General features: G+C 50.2%; 1 protein-coding gene across 2 annotated transcripts in view; it reads left to right on the forward strand.

The window, feature by feature from the left end:
• FANCC (FA complementation group C) overlaps positions 1–17,226 on the forward strand; it is a 1,254,769-nt gene that overhangs the window by 253,989 nt on the left and 983,554 nt on the right. The gene's annotated exons all lie outside the window — the stretch shown is intronic.

Here is a 17,226-nt window from a genome sequence, read left to right on the forward strand (position 1 = left end):
CTACATCCTGGAACCTCCGAACGATATTCGCCATGTTCCATGTACTAAACCCTGAGCTGCCTGCCGTGGCCGTGCTCCTGGACGCGGCCAAGGCGTTTGACTCGATAGTGGAAATACATGTTCTCCATCCTGTGTAGGATGGGATTCCCCCCGGTGTATATCAGGTGGATAAAAATGTTATACACGGATGCGTCAGCGCGTGTTAGGTTGGGTGGCCTCACCTCGGATCCTTTCAACATCCAGCGAGGTGCCAGGCAGGGTTGCCCTCTGTCCCCCTTCCTTTTTGCCATTATATTGGAGCCCCTCGCGTGTAGGATACGCCAAACTCACAGGGCGACGGCTCTGAATTTTAATAACAGGCCGGTGGGCATATCTGCATATGCGGATGACATGGTTCTCTATATTCGAGAACCGCAACGGTACTTGTCACAGATCATCCGAGAATATGTCCGCTTTGGGTTGTACTCGGGACTAACCATTAACTGGGAGAAGTCTGTTATGGTTCCCCTAACGCCCGCGACCTGTTCGCCACAAGTGGAGTATCCTCTATTGTGGACTGAAGAACCAGTAAAGTATCTGGGCATCTGGATCCACTGGGACCCGGCGACGGTAATCCGTGAGAACTATGGAACGGCCTATACTGCCTTAGCGCAACAGGTGGGTCGGCTTACCTCTGTCTTTAGCGGATCGTATAGCAGTCATCAAAATGGTGGTGCTCCCTAAATTCTTGTATTTATTTTGTAACATCCCCATCAGGTTAAACAAACACTTTTTTAAAACCGTTCAATCACAACTCCTTCGGCTGGTGTGGGGGGCAAAACAGTCGAGAATTAGCTGGGCCACGCTAACTTTGCCGTTTGCCTAAGGGGGATTCTGTGCCCCAAACTTATATGTGTATTACCTGTGCGCACTGGCCCAATACGCATTCTTCTGGTTTCGACCGCATGATTTCATTCCTCATGTGGCGGTCGAGGAGGGAGACGCGGGGGAGATCCCGCTACGAGGCATAATTACGCATGTTCACAGATCCACACCCAGGTCTGAGATAAACACTATAGGCGCCACAATATCGGCCTGGCAGAATATAGGCAAGCAGACTCATAGATTCCCGTTATACGCTCCGAATCTGGCTATTGAGGGGCACAGTGCTATTTCAGTTGCACGTGAACGGGGTTCGATCCGCGCACTCCAAGAGGCGGGTATATTGGTTATGGGGGATCTATATAATGATGGGAAGTATATTACCAGCGAGGACCTGAGTTATGTCTCTAATCCTACGCCGCTATTTATGTACACTTGTTACCGACTACGCAGGGCTATAAGAGATCCTTATCCAACGTTCCCAGAGGAACTGGTGACCTCTAAAGCGTTACAGATGGTTCTCACAGCGGCCACGAAGAAACGTCTGCTCACTAAGTTATATAGGCCAGTACAAGAAGAGACGGGCTGACGGCGAACAGGAGCCTTGACAGGTGGAATGGAATTCTGGATTCACAGATTACGATAGAAATGTGGGAGCAGATTTGTAGTGTGACTGGGAAACTGTCGGCCAACAGCAACTTGCGTATAATACATCTGAAATTCTTACACCAAACATACCGCACCCCCGCACGACTCCACAGAATGGGTCTTAGAGACACGAATTGCTGCAGGCGGTGTGGCCGGGAAGGGGCGGACTTTGTGCATCTGGCCTGGCACTGTTGTAGAGTACACTCGTACTGGACAGAGGTGCTGGAAATACTCTACACTATGACTGGTCAGCGGCTAGACTGCACACCATTGTTATGCTTGTTGGGATACGTACCTGATGTGAAAGGTGTTATTGGGCGCTTTGTCAGAGTGGCTTTGCTGTTGGCTAAAAGAAGAGTGCTTTTCACGTGGGATGGGAAACGGTATCCTAAGTCTACTAAATGGCTGTCTGACATGGTGTACTGCTATGAACAACTGACACTCTACGAAGAAGAACTTCCAAAGAGGTCCCGGCCTAGGGATATCTGGGCCCCTCTGCGGCAATATTTGTTGACCCGCAGCGAATAAGAGGAAGACACTGCTAGTGTTCACAATGTCTGACTTGCTACATGTTAAGGGATGTGGGGATAGCTCTTGCACTCATGTACTGCAGCGGAAGGTACCTGACTGTTTGGACATTGCGCCTTATGATTGGAAACGACTAGTGATACCACTGTGTATTCTAACTGCAGAAGTGAAGCTCGGGCTGGGGGAGGGGGGATGGGTGTTGACTTGTTCTTTTGATATTTCAGAAGTTACGTACTGGCTGGAATCACTAATTGTTGCATATGGCTTGGTGAAATGTATTTGACATGTCATTTTGAAACTAATAATAATTTAAAAAAAAAGGCTGGCTGCTCTGTTTTGTATTTTCGAAAGTTCGCCATATAATGTGGACTCAACACAACTCACTCACTGGGTAGATTGATTTCATAGTTGGTGGCCCTGCGGTGCAAGACCTGGCTCAGAATAACTGGTTTATCAGGAGATGTCCAAGCCTCGCTTCTGGACATGCTCTTTGATGGCTCTCGTCTTTTTGTTGAGAAAGTGGACTCAGCTCTGGAACACTTTATGGACAGCAGAGCCATATCCAGATCCTTGAGATTGTCTATGGCCTCTTTTTAGCCCCAGTCCGCCTACTGCCCCTTCCGTGGCCATGGAAGGGTCTCTCTAACAGCGTCCATACCCTCCCACCCACCATGGCTAACAGGATTCCTAGCCTTTTCGTGGCTGAGGACAGAGGACTCATAAACCACGTAGGACAGGAAGCCAGAGGTCGGTTCAGTCTGCCCCCAAAACACCTCCCCCCCCCCACCAGTTGCAGACTCCAAACCTCTTTAGTTTGCCCTCAGACCGTCATAGGCGTCCAGTGGGTGGCAGTCTAAGCCATCCCCAGCACCACTGGTGGTAAGTAACATCTGACCATTGGATTTTGCAAATAGTCCAAAGGGGCTGCGCCCTCCCTTTTGTAACTATCCCTCCACCCATGCCATCCACTTGCGACCAGCTGATTGAGGACCACCTCTCCTTGCTCCATCAGGAAGTGCTGGCTATTTTGGCCAAGGGAGCTATTGAGAGGGTACCAGTGTCAGAAGTAGGTCATGGTTGCTATTCCCGCTACTTTCTGGTACCCAGGAAGGACTGAGTGCTTTGCCCTATCCAAGACCTGCGCCATCTCAATTTCTTCCTCAAGAAGGAGACGTTCAAAATGCTCATGCTTGCTGCCCTGGACCCGAGAAACTGGATGGTAGTGTTGGACTTGCAAGACGGTTATTTCCACAATCCAATCCTGCCTGCCCACAGGCATTGCCTGCGGTTCATGGTGGACCAAGTGTGCTTTCAGTTTGACATGCTCCCTTTTGGCCTTACCAGCGCCCTTCGAGTGTTCGCCAAGATGATGGCGGCGGTTGCAGCACATCTGCGAAGATAAGGGGTGCCAGTCTTCCCCTATCTCAACGGCTGGTTGTTAAAAGCTGGGTCACCCCAGGCTATTGTCTCCCACCTCCAGACTACGGTGGACCTCCTGCATTTGCTGGTGTTTCTCATCAACGTGCCAAAGTCACACCTGACTCCCCATCAGGTGCTTTCTTTCATTAGAGCTGTTTTTTACACTGTGCAGTTTCAGATCATTCCTCCCGAACCTCTAGTCCAGGATATTCAGGCTATGATACCGATGTGTCATCCTCTATCCTGAATTTCAGTAAGACTAAGTGAGGCTGCTGGGCCTTGTGCATCCTGCTTCTGACACATACCCCTGGCATATGCGGGCACTGCAGTGGGACCTGAAGTTCCAGTGGGTGCATCATCCGGGGATTCTCTCCTATATGGTCCAGATCTCGGAGGGAACTGCAACAGATTTTCAGTGGTGGTTAACAAATCGCTATTGGGTCAGCAGCAGACCCCTCTCCCTTGTGCAGCTAGATCTGACAGTAGTGATAGATGCGTCATTCCCGGTCCATATCAACCTTATGAAGCTCCAGGCAATCTGGCTAGCATTAAAAGTCTTTCTACCCTCCATCAAGAGAAGGCTAGTGTAGGTGTTCAGACAACACCACCATCCTGTGGTAATGCAACAAACAAAGCTGAAGGGGTTGTGGAGCCTTTGTCACTAGGCCCTGCATCTCTGGACATGTCTAGAACATCAGGGCATATCCCTGGTGGTTGAACACCTGTTGGGCTCTCTGAACCCAGGGCAGACAAACTTAGCCAGCGCTGCCTAGCGGATCACGAGTGGCGTCTCCATTCAGAGGTGATGCAAGGTTTCTTTCAGCAGCAGGGAGAGCCTGTCTTAGATCTGTTTGCCACCGCTCAGGGCTCCTGAACACCATTCTGCCGATTCCACTCTTTCCCAGAATTCTCAAGGAGATCAGGAATGACCAGGTCCAAGTCATCCTTGTGGCTCCGGACTGGGCTCCGAGATTTTGGTATTATGAGCTGTTGAGCATGGCAATTGGTACTCGGATCAGGCTGATCCTTCGGGAGGTCCTCTGTCGCAGCAGCAGGGAAGTTTCTCCACCCAAACCTGTCAGCGCTCTGGCTTCATGCGTGGAGATTGAGCATCGACAGTTGACATCTTTTGACCTTCAGCCCATGATATGTTGGCAGCCAGGTGTCCCTCCATCAAAACAGTATAAGCCTGCTGTTGGAGCAAGTTTGTGCCATGGTGTGCTGATAAACAGGTTAATCCTATGTTCGAGGCATGTGGGCTGCTGAATTCATATCTGTGCACTTTGTTGTCTTGGAAGAGTCTTCGTAGTATCACAAGATAGGTGCCTCCTCCCCTGGACTACAGTGCGCATGGGCATCTTCTCCATACTCAGATTGTTTTTTTCCGCCATTGGGTTCGGATGCTAACTCCTATTCTCGAACTTCGGAATCGAAAACAAAACTTTTCTAAAGGCCAAATGGCCTTCGACTTCGACGGTATTGTTCTCGTTCGGTACCTCTCTACTCGATCCACCTTTCCATCTCGACTCGGTCGTCGACGCGGGCCGTTGGGCCTTTTCGACGCCACGTGAGCCTACCGTCGATGGAAAGAAGCCCATTTAAAAGGTGCCCACAATGCCACTCCAAGTTCCCACATACTGACAAACACTCAGTATGCAACAAGTGTCGTTCCCCAGACCATAGGGAAGAAACCTGCTCAGCCTGCGGCCAGTTTCGGTCGAAGAAAACCATACGGATCCGACGGGCCGCCAGGCAAGAAATGCAGCGACAGGCACCGGAACCGGACAACATCTTCGATGATGACCAGGAACTACCGGAAGCTCCAGACTCGGACCTAGAGATCGTCACCGTCGAGGACTACTCGGACTCCGATGACGAGATCCCACCGGGGCAAATCGTGAGAACTCTGCCCCCGACACCAATTAGCCCGTTACCAAAGGCTCAGGTCGAGGCATCACCAAAAGGCCTTAGCCAAGATCCTAAAAAAGTTTCGCCATCCGGCTCGGCTCCGAAATCGAAACCTTCAGAGACCCCCGGGCCAAGTACCATCACCCCAAAGAAGGTTCCAGAGCCAAAAAAGGTCGTCGACCCGAAGGGCGTCGAACCGAAAAAGGCCGTACAGCCCAAAAGCGTCGAGCCAAAGAAGACTGTCGACCACAAGAAGGCCGCTCAGACAAAAACTGTCGACCCCAAAAAGGTAGTCGAACCGAACAAGGGCACGCAGCCAAAGGGCGCCGAACCAAAGAAGGTCGCCGACCCGAACAAGCCTACTGCTCCAAAAACCGTCGACCCAGCAAAGGTCGCCGACAAAAAGGGTGCCGTACCAAAGCCCGTAGCACGGCCGGAAAAACCTAACGACCCAAAGGCAAGTGCTCCGAAGACACCAGTCGATCCGAAAAAGAACATCGACTCTCAACCCAAAAAACCTGCAGAGCACAAAAAACGTGTCGATCCGAAAGTTCCGGTCGACCCCAAATCACTCGTCGACCCGAAAAAAGGGCCCAGGCCAAAGAAAACACCATAAATCGTCGACAAAAAAGGTGTTACCGACCCAAAAAAGTCTAACACTCAACCTAGGACTGTAGAGGAAGAACTCTTCCACCCAGATCCATCAGACGACCAGGCAAAAATATATATAAATCCAGAGACTGGGAAAGTTACCATCCTGCACAGGAAGAAGAGGCCATTGGACGCTGGCTCTCATTCCCCTATTCCATTAAAGAAAAAGGACTTTGGGACTTCTCCCTCTAGACCCTTCATCCCTTTTCAGCCTATCATGCCTACCACACCTTTTGCTCCTTACTCTCCTCACTCTCCTTCTCACCACGGGGACAATGAGGGTAACATGGGGGACGAGCCACAGCCTCAATATGATTTCCCACAAGATCCTCAACCACAAGAGGAACCATGGGAGGAGCCAACAGACCCTTACAACACCCATCCCATCCCTGATGTACCCTCTTATCCAACTAAGCCGTCACCTACTGATGACACCATAGTTTTCAATCAACTCATAGCCAGGGCAGCACAATACCACAACGTAGACATGAATAATGACCCTGTCGAAGAAAACTTCTTATTTGACACCTTCCCTACTTCAGAAAAAAGTGTCAGAACACTTCCCATGTTAAAGGGAGCTCTAAAACATGCACCTGACATATTTAAGGATACAGCCAGGGCACGGGTAATCAATCCCAGAATAGAAAAAAAGTATAGGGCAGCTCCTACAGACCCTACTTACATCAGAGGGCAGTTACCACTAGACTCACTGGTAGTGGCTAATGCACGTAAAAGGGCCAACTCCCAAACAACAGGGGAAGCACCTCCCCCTGATAAAGAATCAAAAATACTAGAGGCATCAGGCAAAAGGGTAGCAGCACAAGCCTCCAACTCATGGAGGATTGCTAATACACAGGCCCTACTGGCTCGTTACGACAGGGCGCATTATGATCAGCTCGAAAGCCTAATGCAACACCTACCTGAGCCTTTTAAAGCACAAGCTGATGACCTCATACAATAGGGAAAATTCTTAACAAATGCCTCCATCAAATGCGCGCTTGACTCAGCAGACACCGCAGCTAGGTCAATTAACACTAGCGTCTTACTACGCAGACATGCATGGCTGCGTATTTCCGGTTTTATGAATGAGGTGCAGTCCACCTTTCTTAACCAACCAGTCAATCAGGACTTTCTATTTGGGCCTACTGTCGACACCATTTTGGATAAAATGAAAAAAGACATAGAAACTGCAAAATCAATGGGGCATTGCAATTTCAGCAACATAGAGGTTCCTTTTGATGCTCCTCATACAGAGCAACTACACGAGGAAATACCTCACAAACATCTGCCTCATACAAAAGTAACACACAAGGTTCCTTCAACAAGAACACAAACAGAGGAGGTTATGGGGCAACAATAATAAGGGAAGAGGACGTGGAGGCAATAACACCAGAGCCTCCACTGCCACAAAACAGTGACTTCATCACGCTACCTCCAGACCACCTAACACCGGTCGGAGGCAGACTCCAACAGTTCCTACCTGTCTGGCACGCAATTACCACGGACAGGTGGGTGAGAGAAATTATCCAGTTTGGTTATTGCCTAGAACTGACTTCTACACTACCAAACATACCACCCAGACATCGTCCTATGTCCACGGAACACATCCCCCTGCTCCAACAAGAGGTGAAATGCATGCTGGAAAAGGGGGCCATAGAGCAAGTCCCTTTCCACCAGCAAGGAACAGGAGTATACTCCCTATACTTCCTTATTCCCAAGAAGGACGGTTACCTCAGACCCCTAAATCAATATATACTATCGGAGCACTTCCATATGATCACACTACAGCAAGTGCTCCTGTTGCTACAACAAGGAGATTTCCTAGCAACACTAGACCTCAAAGATGCGTACTTTCACATACCCATCCATCCAGCACACAGAAAATATCTCAGGTTCACAATAGAAGGTCAACACTACCAATTCAAGGTTTTGCCCTTCTGGGTTACCACGGCTCCAAGAGTGTTTACAAAATGCTTAGCGACAGTAGCAGCACATCTCAGAAGGCAACACATCCATGTGTACCCTTATCTGGACGATTGGCTAATACAAGCAAAATCGTACCAACAATGTGCAACACACACGTCTCAAACACTTCAGTTGCTACACAGCCTAGGGTTTTCAATCAACTACCCAAAATCGCATCTGCAACCATCCCACACATAGCAATACCTGGGAGCCACTATAAATACCTCAGTGGCAAAGGCATATCCAAACTCAGCAAGGATAGCCAGCATGCAGATACTCATTCGCAAATTCCTGCCACAACACTCTCTGCCAGGTCGAATCCCCCATGCCAGACTCCAACTGCGCCCATTACAACAATGCCTAGCACGGCAATGGAACCAGGCTCGAGGACAACTAAAAGACCTAGTGTTGGTAGACAGTCGCGCTCACAACTCTCTGCAGTGGTGGACCCACAAAACCTTTCCAAGGGGCGACTGTTCCAAGAGCCGGTTCCACAACTAGTACTAACAGCGGACTCATCACTGACAGGCTGGGGAGCCCATCTCCTTCAATACACAGTACAAGGGCTCTGAACAAACAAACAGAAAAAGCTGCATATCAACCAACTAGAGTTGCTAGCGATATTCCTAGCCCTGAAAGCATTTCAGAAATACTTGTACAGCAAGACAGTGTTGATCCGGACGGACAACATGACCGCAATGTACTATATCCAGAAACAGGGAGAACGCACTCTCCACATCTGTCCCATCTGGCACAAAGCATATGGAAGTGGGCGATTCCCAAAAACATTTTTCTCCTAGCAGAACACCTTCCAGGGAAGGACAATCAGATTGCCGACCTGCTCAGCAGGCACAGCCAACAACTACATGAATAAGAGATTCACCCCCAAGTTCTCCAGCCATTCTTCGAAGAGTGGGGTCACACAGAGGTAGACCTGTTTGCCACAAAAGAAAACTCCAAATGCCAGTACTTTGCTGCCAGGTTCCCACATCCGTTGTCACAGGGCAATGCGATATGGATGAACTGGTCAGGCAGATTTGCGTACGCTTTTCCCCCAGCACCGCTGATCCCGCTGGTGGCACACAAACTGTGGCAACACTCACTCACGCTAATCCTAGTTGCTCCCACATGGGCGAGACAACCGTGGTACACAACGTTCCTAGAACTTTCAGTAGTTCCTCATCAAAGACTGTGCCTTGCTCCCCATCTTCTAACTCAGAACCATGAAGAAATCAGACACCCAGATCCCAATCAGATGAACCTAGCGATCTGGCTCCTGAGGTCTTAGAGTTCGGATACCTTAACTTGCCCGCAGACTGCATGAACATCATTACGAAGGCAAGACGACCAACCACACGAGCGTGCTATGCAGCTAAATGGAAGAGGCTTGTTATTTACTGCAACAATAACCAAATCAACCTATTAGACGCTTCCAGACAAAACAGTATATGTTACCTGCTGCATTTACAAAGATGTAACTTAGCATACTCTTCTATACGACTACACCTTGCTGCTATAGCAGCATACCTTCAAAACAGGCAACACCTTTCACTGTTTAGAGTACCAGCAATCAAAGCCTTCATGGAGGGTTTGAGAAGGGTGATCCCTCCGAGACACCCCCCTTCCCCAGTCTGAAATCTAAATATATTGCTTACCAGACTTATGGGACCTCCTTTCGAACCTCTACACTCATGCAAACTACAATTCTTAACGTGGAAGGTTGCATTCTTAGTTGCCATTACCTCACTCAGAAGAGTGAGCGAATTACAAGCACTAACAATTCAAGAACCTTTCATGCAGGTACATGCCAACAGGGTGGTTCTTAGAACCAACCCTAAATTCATGCCTAAAGTTGTATCCAATTTCCATATCAATCAATCAATAGAACTGCCAGTATTCTTTCAAAATCCACAGTCAGTAGCTGAGAGAGCTCTATACACACTGGATGTAAAAAGAGCTCTACTTTATTATGTGGACAGAACTAAATCATTGAGAAAGACAAAATAACTATTTGTTGCTTTTGCACCACAACACAAAGGAAATCCTATTTCAAAGTCAGGAATAGCCAGATGGATAGTTAAATGCATTCAAATATATTATCAAAAGGCAAAATGCACTTTAATCGTCCCCCCAAGAGCACACTCTACAAGGAAAATGGGGGCATCTATGGCTTTCCTAGGAAATATTCCTCTTGAAGACATCTGTAAGGCAGCCACATGGACCACCATACACACTTTCACAAAACACTACTGTGTAGACGTGCAAGCAAAACAGCAAGCTGCTGTAGGCCAGGCTGTCCTCAAAACTCTTTTTCAAACTGCTGCAGCTGGCACAGGTAACCACCGCTAGAGGAGATACTGCTATACAGTCTATGCACAGATATGAATTCAGCAGCCCACATGCCTCGAACGGAATATGCTACTTACCAGTATGCATCTGTTCTTGGCATGTAGGGCTGCTGACATTATTATCGCCCGCCCTCCTCCCCGGTGCCTGTCGCAGCTGCAGCATTATCTCTGGCATGGCCATCTCTTACTTTACTATCTCCATCTCTGCCACAATGGCGAAAAACAATCTGAGGATGGAGAAGATGCCCATGCGCACTGTAGTCCAGGGGAGGAGTCACCTATCTCGTGATACTTCGAAGACTCTTCCAAGACAACAAAGTGCAATCATCCGGACCCAACACTAGGCGGCGATCTATGCATAGATATGAATGTCAGCAGCCCTACATGCCAAGAACAGATGCATACTGGTAAGTAGCATATTCCTTCTGCTCCCCTCTCTCAGATCCTTCTCTTTTTCCATTTGCTTGTCCATAAAGGCTCCGCTCTGGGCACCTTAAAGGGTTACCTTTCTGCCCATCAGCCTTTCTTCATTTTCATCACTAGCCGTTTCTCTTCAAATCTCTGGTGTGCCTTCAGGCCTCAAGGATTTGAGGAGGCCTCTAGGCGAGCTACCACCTGCAGATCCGTCTTCGACACAGTCTGCACCTCTTGACTCCACTGCGGGGTTTGCCTTGACTCCCAACCCAACTTTAAATTTCGTGACACGATCCATTCTGGTCCCTGCCTCATCAACATCGACACCATTGTCTTATTAGACTCTGACGTGAACCCAACAGGACCATGTTCGAAGTCTTGCTCTTCAAACGCTGGATGAGCTGGTCTATCTGCATTCAGACTCGAACAGAACACTGCCACTACCTAGGACACTTAAGATTGCTTTTGCCTTAGACTCGGAGCAGTCAGTGTGATGAAACTGGATATTACTGGGATGATACATCCCATTATTATGATGAGGACAGTGTTAAAAAGGACCTTTAGGATGGCAGTGGGCTATATATCTCGCCCACACTTCGACAGAGGAATTAGCTCCTTATGCTTTGATGATCAGAAGGGCTGCTAAAGTTTTATACCTGCAACTCCTATCCATTCAAGTTAAAACGAATGCCCTGACAGAGTTCATGAAACATGGGCAGACTTCCCTAGAACCACTTCTCCCTGTTAATGAAGCCATTACATACACACAAGCAGGCACTTGGGCTAAACCTTGCTCTTACCACCAGTAAATCAACAAGTCACCATAGTTCTTGCACCTTGTGATGCTTATTTTCTAATGCAAAACAATGCACCTGAAAGGTTGGTGGTTCAGGCGTCCATAAGCAGTCTAAACCCTAACTCATTCCCTGCTGCTCATCTCGATTGGTAATCAAAACGATGGAGGCATTTGAGTGGAGGATGCTTTTCTCAGCCAGCCTTGCACTTCACTCGTAAATGCTAGCTGTCTCCTGGAGCAATACTCATGTGTTATGGGATTCGGTCATGGATTCGGTCAGCGAGATCTTGTTGGCGGTCCCTGATGGATACCAAGTCAACCTTGCGCAGATCATCCAAGATAGTCAGAACGTAGCAAAGTATATCATCCGGTTGTGGCTAGACACCCTGGACATCGCTAAGGTCCATCTTCACAGCAACGTGGTCCCTCCCCCAGTTTTTAGGTCTCGGACCGACGGCTGGCTTGCCAGCCGGAAGTCGGAGAATTAATGTCTTTCAGTGAGTGCTTAAACCCGCCTCTCTCCTGGTCTCTCCTCCATTGGCTGGCTTCCTAAACGGAGGCCAGCCATTGGAGGAGAGAGGCGTCCCTCGAAAGAAGCTCCGTCTCTTTCGGATTCGGGGGCGTGTTTGTGCTGTTCTTTCCACTTTTTAGCCACGCCCCTTTTTAGGAGGCCGAACACGCCCCCGAATCCGAAATTTGCGGAGCTTTGTGGCCGCCATTTTGCATTTTGCTGCTCCCTTGTCCCGTCCGTCTCTGGCATAGATGCTGCATTTTGCTGCTCCCTTGTCCCGTCTGTCTCTGGCATAGATGCTGCTTTGGAGCGATTTCACTGTTTAATAAACTGTATCGAAATGCCCGGGCCCGCGATCAGCCTTGGAGCGGCCGCGCTGTGATTGGGTCGCCCTGGGGGGCTCGACTGGAGGAGCTGCGCTATTATTGGTCCGCCGCGAGCCCGGGAACCTCAGAGACATCCCATGACGTCACAGGCGGCGCCGCACTGTGATTGGAGGAGGCTTTGCACACTCGAGCCAGGGAGGGAAGAAGAAAAGTTCGCCCGGGGCTCCGATAGCTCTGGAGAGCCCCGGGGCCGCCAGTGGGAAGGATAAGCCATTGCCCGCCTTTCCGGTCTCCCGAATGGCGAGGGAGACCGAAGATAACCAGGAGGCCCAGCGAGTGGGGCCGCTAGGGCAGCAGAAAGGAGCCGAGGTGTTGCAGGGCTCCTGTGTCCTGGAGGGAGCCCCGGCAGAGAAGTCCCGCAGCGCCGACCAGAGGAGCTGGTGAGGGAGAGCCCCGCCTGCTACACCGCCACAGCACCCGAGAGAGAAGAGATGGTGCCGGTCCCGCAAACGTTCTGAAGCCGGTGAGTGAAAGCCGGCTGGGGTGGGAGGTGCAAGGTCGCGTACCCTGCTGGTGCCTTGATCCCTCTAGGTGAAAGCAGCGGTGTGACCTTGCTTGTTTTCGTCAGTCACTGTTATTTTTGCATTGCTCTGCGCCGTTGTCAGTGCCAGTGCCCGTGAGAAGAAAGGCGAACCCAAATGCAAATGTTATGTAAAAGGAGTACATACAGAATAAATGTAATCTTACCAGCGTCTCCACATTTTTAAAAAAGATATTTGTAGTTCAGTTTTACAACATTCACAAGCATATCCAGCCTGACGTTAAAATATACACATCTAATTTATAAACACTTTCCTGAACATTAGCATCTTTACAAGTGCATCGCAGCTAATGTTAAACTCCTGCCAGAGGGTTGGGAGAGGGGTCCCAGGCGCTTCAATGTTTTGTCAAGGTTGGCTGCTGTACACAGGGTCCTGGTTGGGTGCGGTTCGATCCCCTCTGACCCCAACCCTCGACACCTGCTCAGTGGTGCCCCTCAGGGGAGGCCGCAGCATAGCCACAATTTGCCGCATAATTCGGTCACGGAGGACGCCCATCGGGGTGGGGGGAGATCGCAGTGCCCTAGTCAGTCTAGATCTGCTGGGAGCTTGGCATCCGTCCTCACCTATTTTATTCTGACCCGTTCAGCGACATTCCACTCAGCCACTTCTTCCACCCATGCATCTACTGGAGGCGCGCCTGAGCAGAGCCATTGACTCGCCAGTCGCCGCCTAGCTCGTGGCAGTGTATACATCTACGAGTTTTCTTTCTTTATTGCTTCTTTCGTGCAATATGCCCCTAAATCTAACTATGAAACACAACAAGGGCACCCAAACGAGTCAGCATAGGACCTCGGGGAGCATATGAGTGAAAACAGTGGTCCTATGCAAGGAATGAGTATACACAAAGGATAAATATAGACACAATGGATACTATATTCTCAGTTGACTTGCCCAGCCGGGCAGAGGTCTGATATTTAATTTTCAACACAGTTTTTGTAAAATACCTTCAACAATTTCTTGGAGGAGGGCACAAGCCTGTACCCAAACATTTACAAATTGTCATGGTTAGCAGAGTGGATAGAGAGTAGAAAAGATTTTTTAGGCAAAAAGCTATTATGTTTCTGTGCATATATCAATAACAGAATTCGCATTCACACCATTACTTGAGTTATAGCGATTAATACACAAGACAGTATCTGGTGTAGTAATTGTCGACGGCGTTTCGATCCCATTACACAATTACAGGGATCATCATCAGGACTGAATAAAGCTTAATTATTCCTAGCCATGATAGCCGCGATGGGCGAGAGCCACGCAGTGGGTACCGGCCGATACACGATGAGGGCTGCAGTAGTGACCCGTGAAAGAACAGTTGTGTAATGGGATCGAAACGCCATCGACAATTACTACACCATATACTGTCTTGTGTATTAATCGCTATAACTCAAGCCACTCTCAGCCTGGTCTTGTACATGCCTGCCACTTGTCTTCAGTACTCTGGGTCCATGTGAGCTGGTGATGTGTTGGCTCAGTTTGCCCGTACCTGGGGCAGTGCATGGACCGCGTGTTGTCCAACTTGTGCAGCATTGCCGGAGTGATATATATACGGTGTGTATAGTTAAACTGTGTGTTGTGACGTCATCAGTTGAGAAACAACACTATCATAAGCTGTAACTTGCTTTATTACAATATTTTCACAGTAGCTCGGGATGCTTCAACCTTCACTCACTGCATAGGGCCAAAGAAGTTGACCGCCACATATTGCCATACACCTTCTGGCAGTTCGGACATTTGCAGTGGCGAGGATTGTTCTTCTCGACTGACTGGCAGACATTGAGGGCAGTCTTTTAGCATGACTTCGACCTTCAGGTCAAGGGAGGAGAACCAGACCTGTTTGTGTAATGCCCTTTTAGTGGACACAGTGCTACTGTGTCCATGTGCCAAGTTGACCACCCCTTCATGCAGTTTTTTTTGATATGACAATCCTTTTGTCCTTGAGTAGCGGCTCGTCTTTGGCAATTGTCAGTTCTTCTTTGACGTGCCGGAAGGAGACCAGTACTTTGGGGCCTATGTTTAAGTTAACTCTGGGCTCTTCCAAATGTTTCCATGTGTTTGCTCTGATGCGACGTGCCACATCCTGAAGATTGACATCTTCTGCCCAGTTGTTTCTTTCCATGTAAAGCTCTGCTGGCACCCCCAGATGTGCGTCTAAATCGGATATTTCCGCTGAAGTGCAATGCTCTTCTCATTCAGGCAGTGCTGTAGTGTCACCTGCAGAGCATGAGGGGGTTTGGAAGGAATCTAAAATAGTACGGACTGCTGTCATTAGTAACTGAAAAGGAATGTTATGTTTGTGTCCCTTTTGCGGTAGTCAGAATAAAACAAACCCTGATGGGCCTCTCTTTCAAGGTGTAGTTCTGGTTTTGTCTTTTCTGCTGGTCTGAAATGCTGTTTTCAGCCCCTTGGAGCTCTGACACTACTTCCTGCCGGAGCCTCTGATTGATTTTGTTCTAGAAAATGTTGTTCTTGTCTTAGATGTGAACACTCGGGGAGTTTGGAATTAACTCTTCCTCCCAGCCTCGCAGACGGAAACATGAATGTGTGTGTGTGTGTGTGTGCGCGCGTGTGTGTCTGTGTGAGCGTGCCTGGGCGTGTGTGTGCATCTGTATATGTGTACATGCCTGTGTGTGGTTGCCTTTGTATGTGAATGCATGTCTGTGTGTGTCCGCGTGCCTGTGTGTATGTGTGTGCGTGCCTGTGTGTGCCCGTGTATGTTTGCGCATCTGTGTGGGTGCATGCCTGGGCGCGTGTGTATATCAGTGTGTGCATCTGTGTGTGTGCGTGCCTGGGCGTGTGTGCGCATCTGTGTGTGTGTGTGTACATCTGTGTGTGTGCGTGCCTGGTCGTGTGTGCGCATCTGTGTTTGTGCATCTGTGTGTGTGTGTGCGCGCGTGCCTGGGCATGTGTGCGCATCTGTGTGTTTGCCTCTGTGTGTGTGTTTGCCTGTGTATGTAAAAACATTTGTGCGTGAGTGTGTGTGCCTGTGGGTGTGCGTGCGTGTCCGGGGCAATGCAATCCTTCACTTCTTTCAAAATTAACATAAAAATGAATGTTCTGTTTGTACCACATGTGCCGTTGTCAGAATGAAATGACTGCGGATGTGGCCAGGCCTCGCCTCCACATGTGGTTCTGATTAGGTCTTTCCCGCCAGCCTGAAGTGTTTTTACAGTTAGGCGGAGCTCACCTTCTGGCCGGGCCTGGGCTCGGCGGCGTTGAATATGTGCGGTGTTATCTAGGAGTCTCCCCTAATCCTGTAAAATGAGTAAAGCGGGGTGCAGTAGTGTTGGGGTGCAGAGAGAGTGGAGGACGAATAGAAGAACTTTGAGTTGGAAGTTTTAGGTAATTCACAGAAATATTCACAAAAATGTTCCCTTCTCTCCCCCTCCGACCTCCGATTCCCTGCCCCCTCGCTGTGCTTGCTTCCCTGCCCCCTCGCTGTGCTTGCTTCCCTGCCCCCTCGCTGTGCTTGCTTCCCTGCCCCATCGCTGTGCTTGCTTCCCTGCCCCCTCGCTGTGCTTGCGTCCCTGCCCCCTGGCTGTGCTTGCTCCCCTGCCCCCTGGCTGTGCTTGCTCCCCTGCCCCCTGGCTGTGCCTGCTCCCCTGCCCCTTGGCTGTGCCTGCTCCCCTGCCCCCTGGCTGTGCCTGCTCCCCTGCCCCCTGGCTGTGCCTGCTCCCCTGCCCCCTGGCTGTGCCTGCTCCCCTGGCTGTGCCTGCTCCCCTGCCCCCTGGCTGTGCCTGCTCCCCTGCCCCCTGGCTGTGCCTGCTCCCCTGCCCCCTGGGTGTGCCTGCTCCCCTGCCCCCTGGGTGTGCCTGCTCCCCTGCCCCCTGGCTGTGCCTGCTCCCCTCCCCCCTGGCTGTGCCTGCTCCCCTGCCCCCTGGCTGTGCCTGCTCCCCTGCCCCCTGGCTGTGCCGGCTCCCCTGCCCCCTGGCTGTGCCGGCTCCCCTGCCCCCTGGCTGTGCTTGCTCCCCTGCCCCCTGGCTGTGCTTGCTCCCCTGCCCGCTGGCTGTGCTTGCTTCCCTGGCTGTGCTTGCTTCCCTGCCCCCTCGCTGTGCTTGCTCTCCTGTGTGTGTATGTGGCTCTGGGTGTATATGTGGCTCTGTGTGTGTGTGTGGCTCTATGTGTGTGTGGCTCTGTGTGTGGGGGGGCTCTGTGTGGGGGGGCTCTGTGTGTGTGGCTCTGTGTGTGGGGGGCTCTGTGTGTGTGGGTGTGTGTGTGTGTGTGGGGCTCTGTGGGCGTGTGTGTGTGGGGC

Source organism: Lissotriton helveticus, chromosome 2_1, assembly GCF_964261635.1.
Source record: "Lissotriton helveticus chromosome 2_1, aLisHel1.1, whole genome shotgun sequence".
Classification (NCBI taxonomy): domain Eukaryota; kingdom Metazoa; phylum Chordata; class Amphibia; order Caudata; family Salamandridae; genus Lissotriton; species Lissotriton helveticus.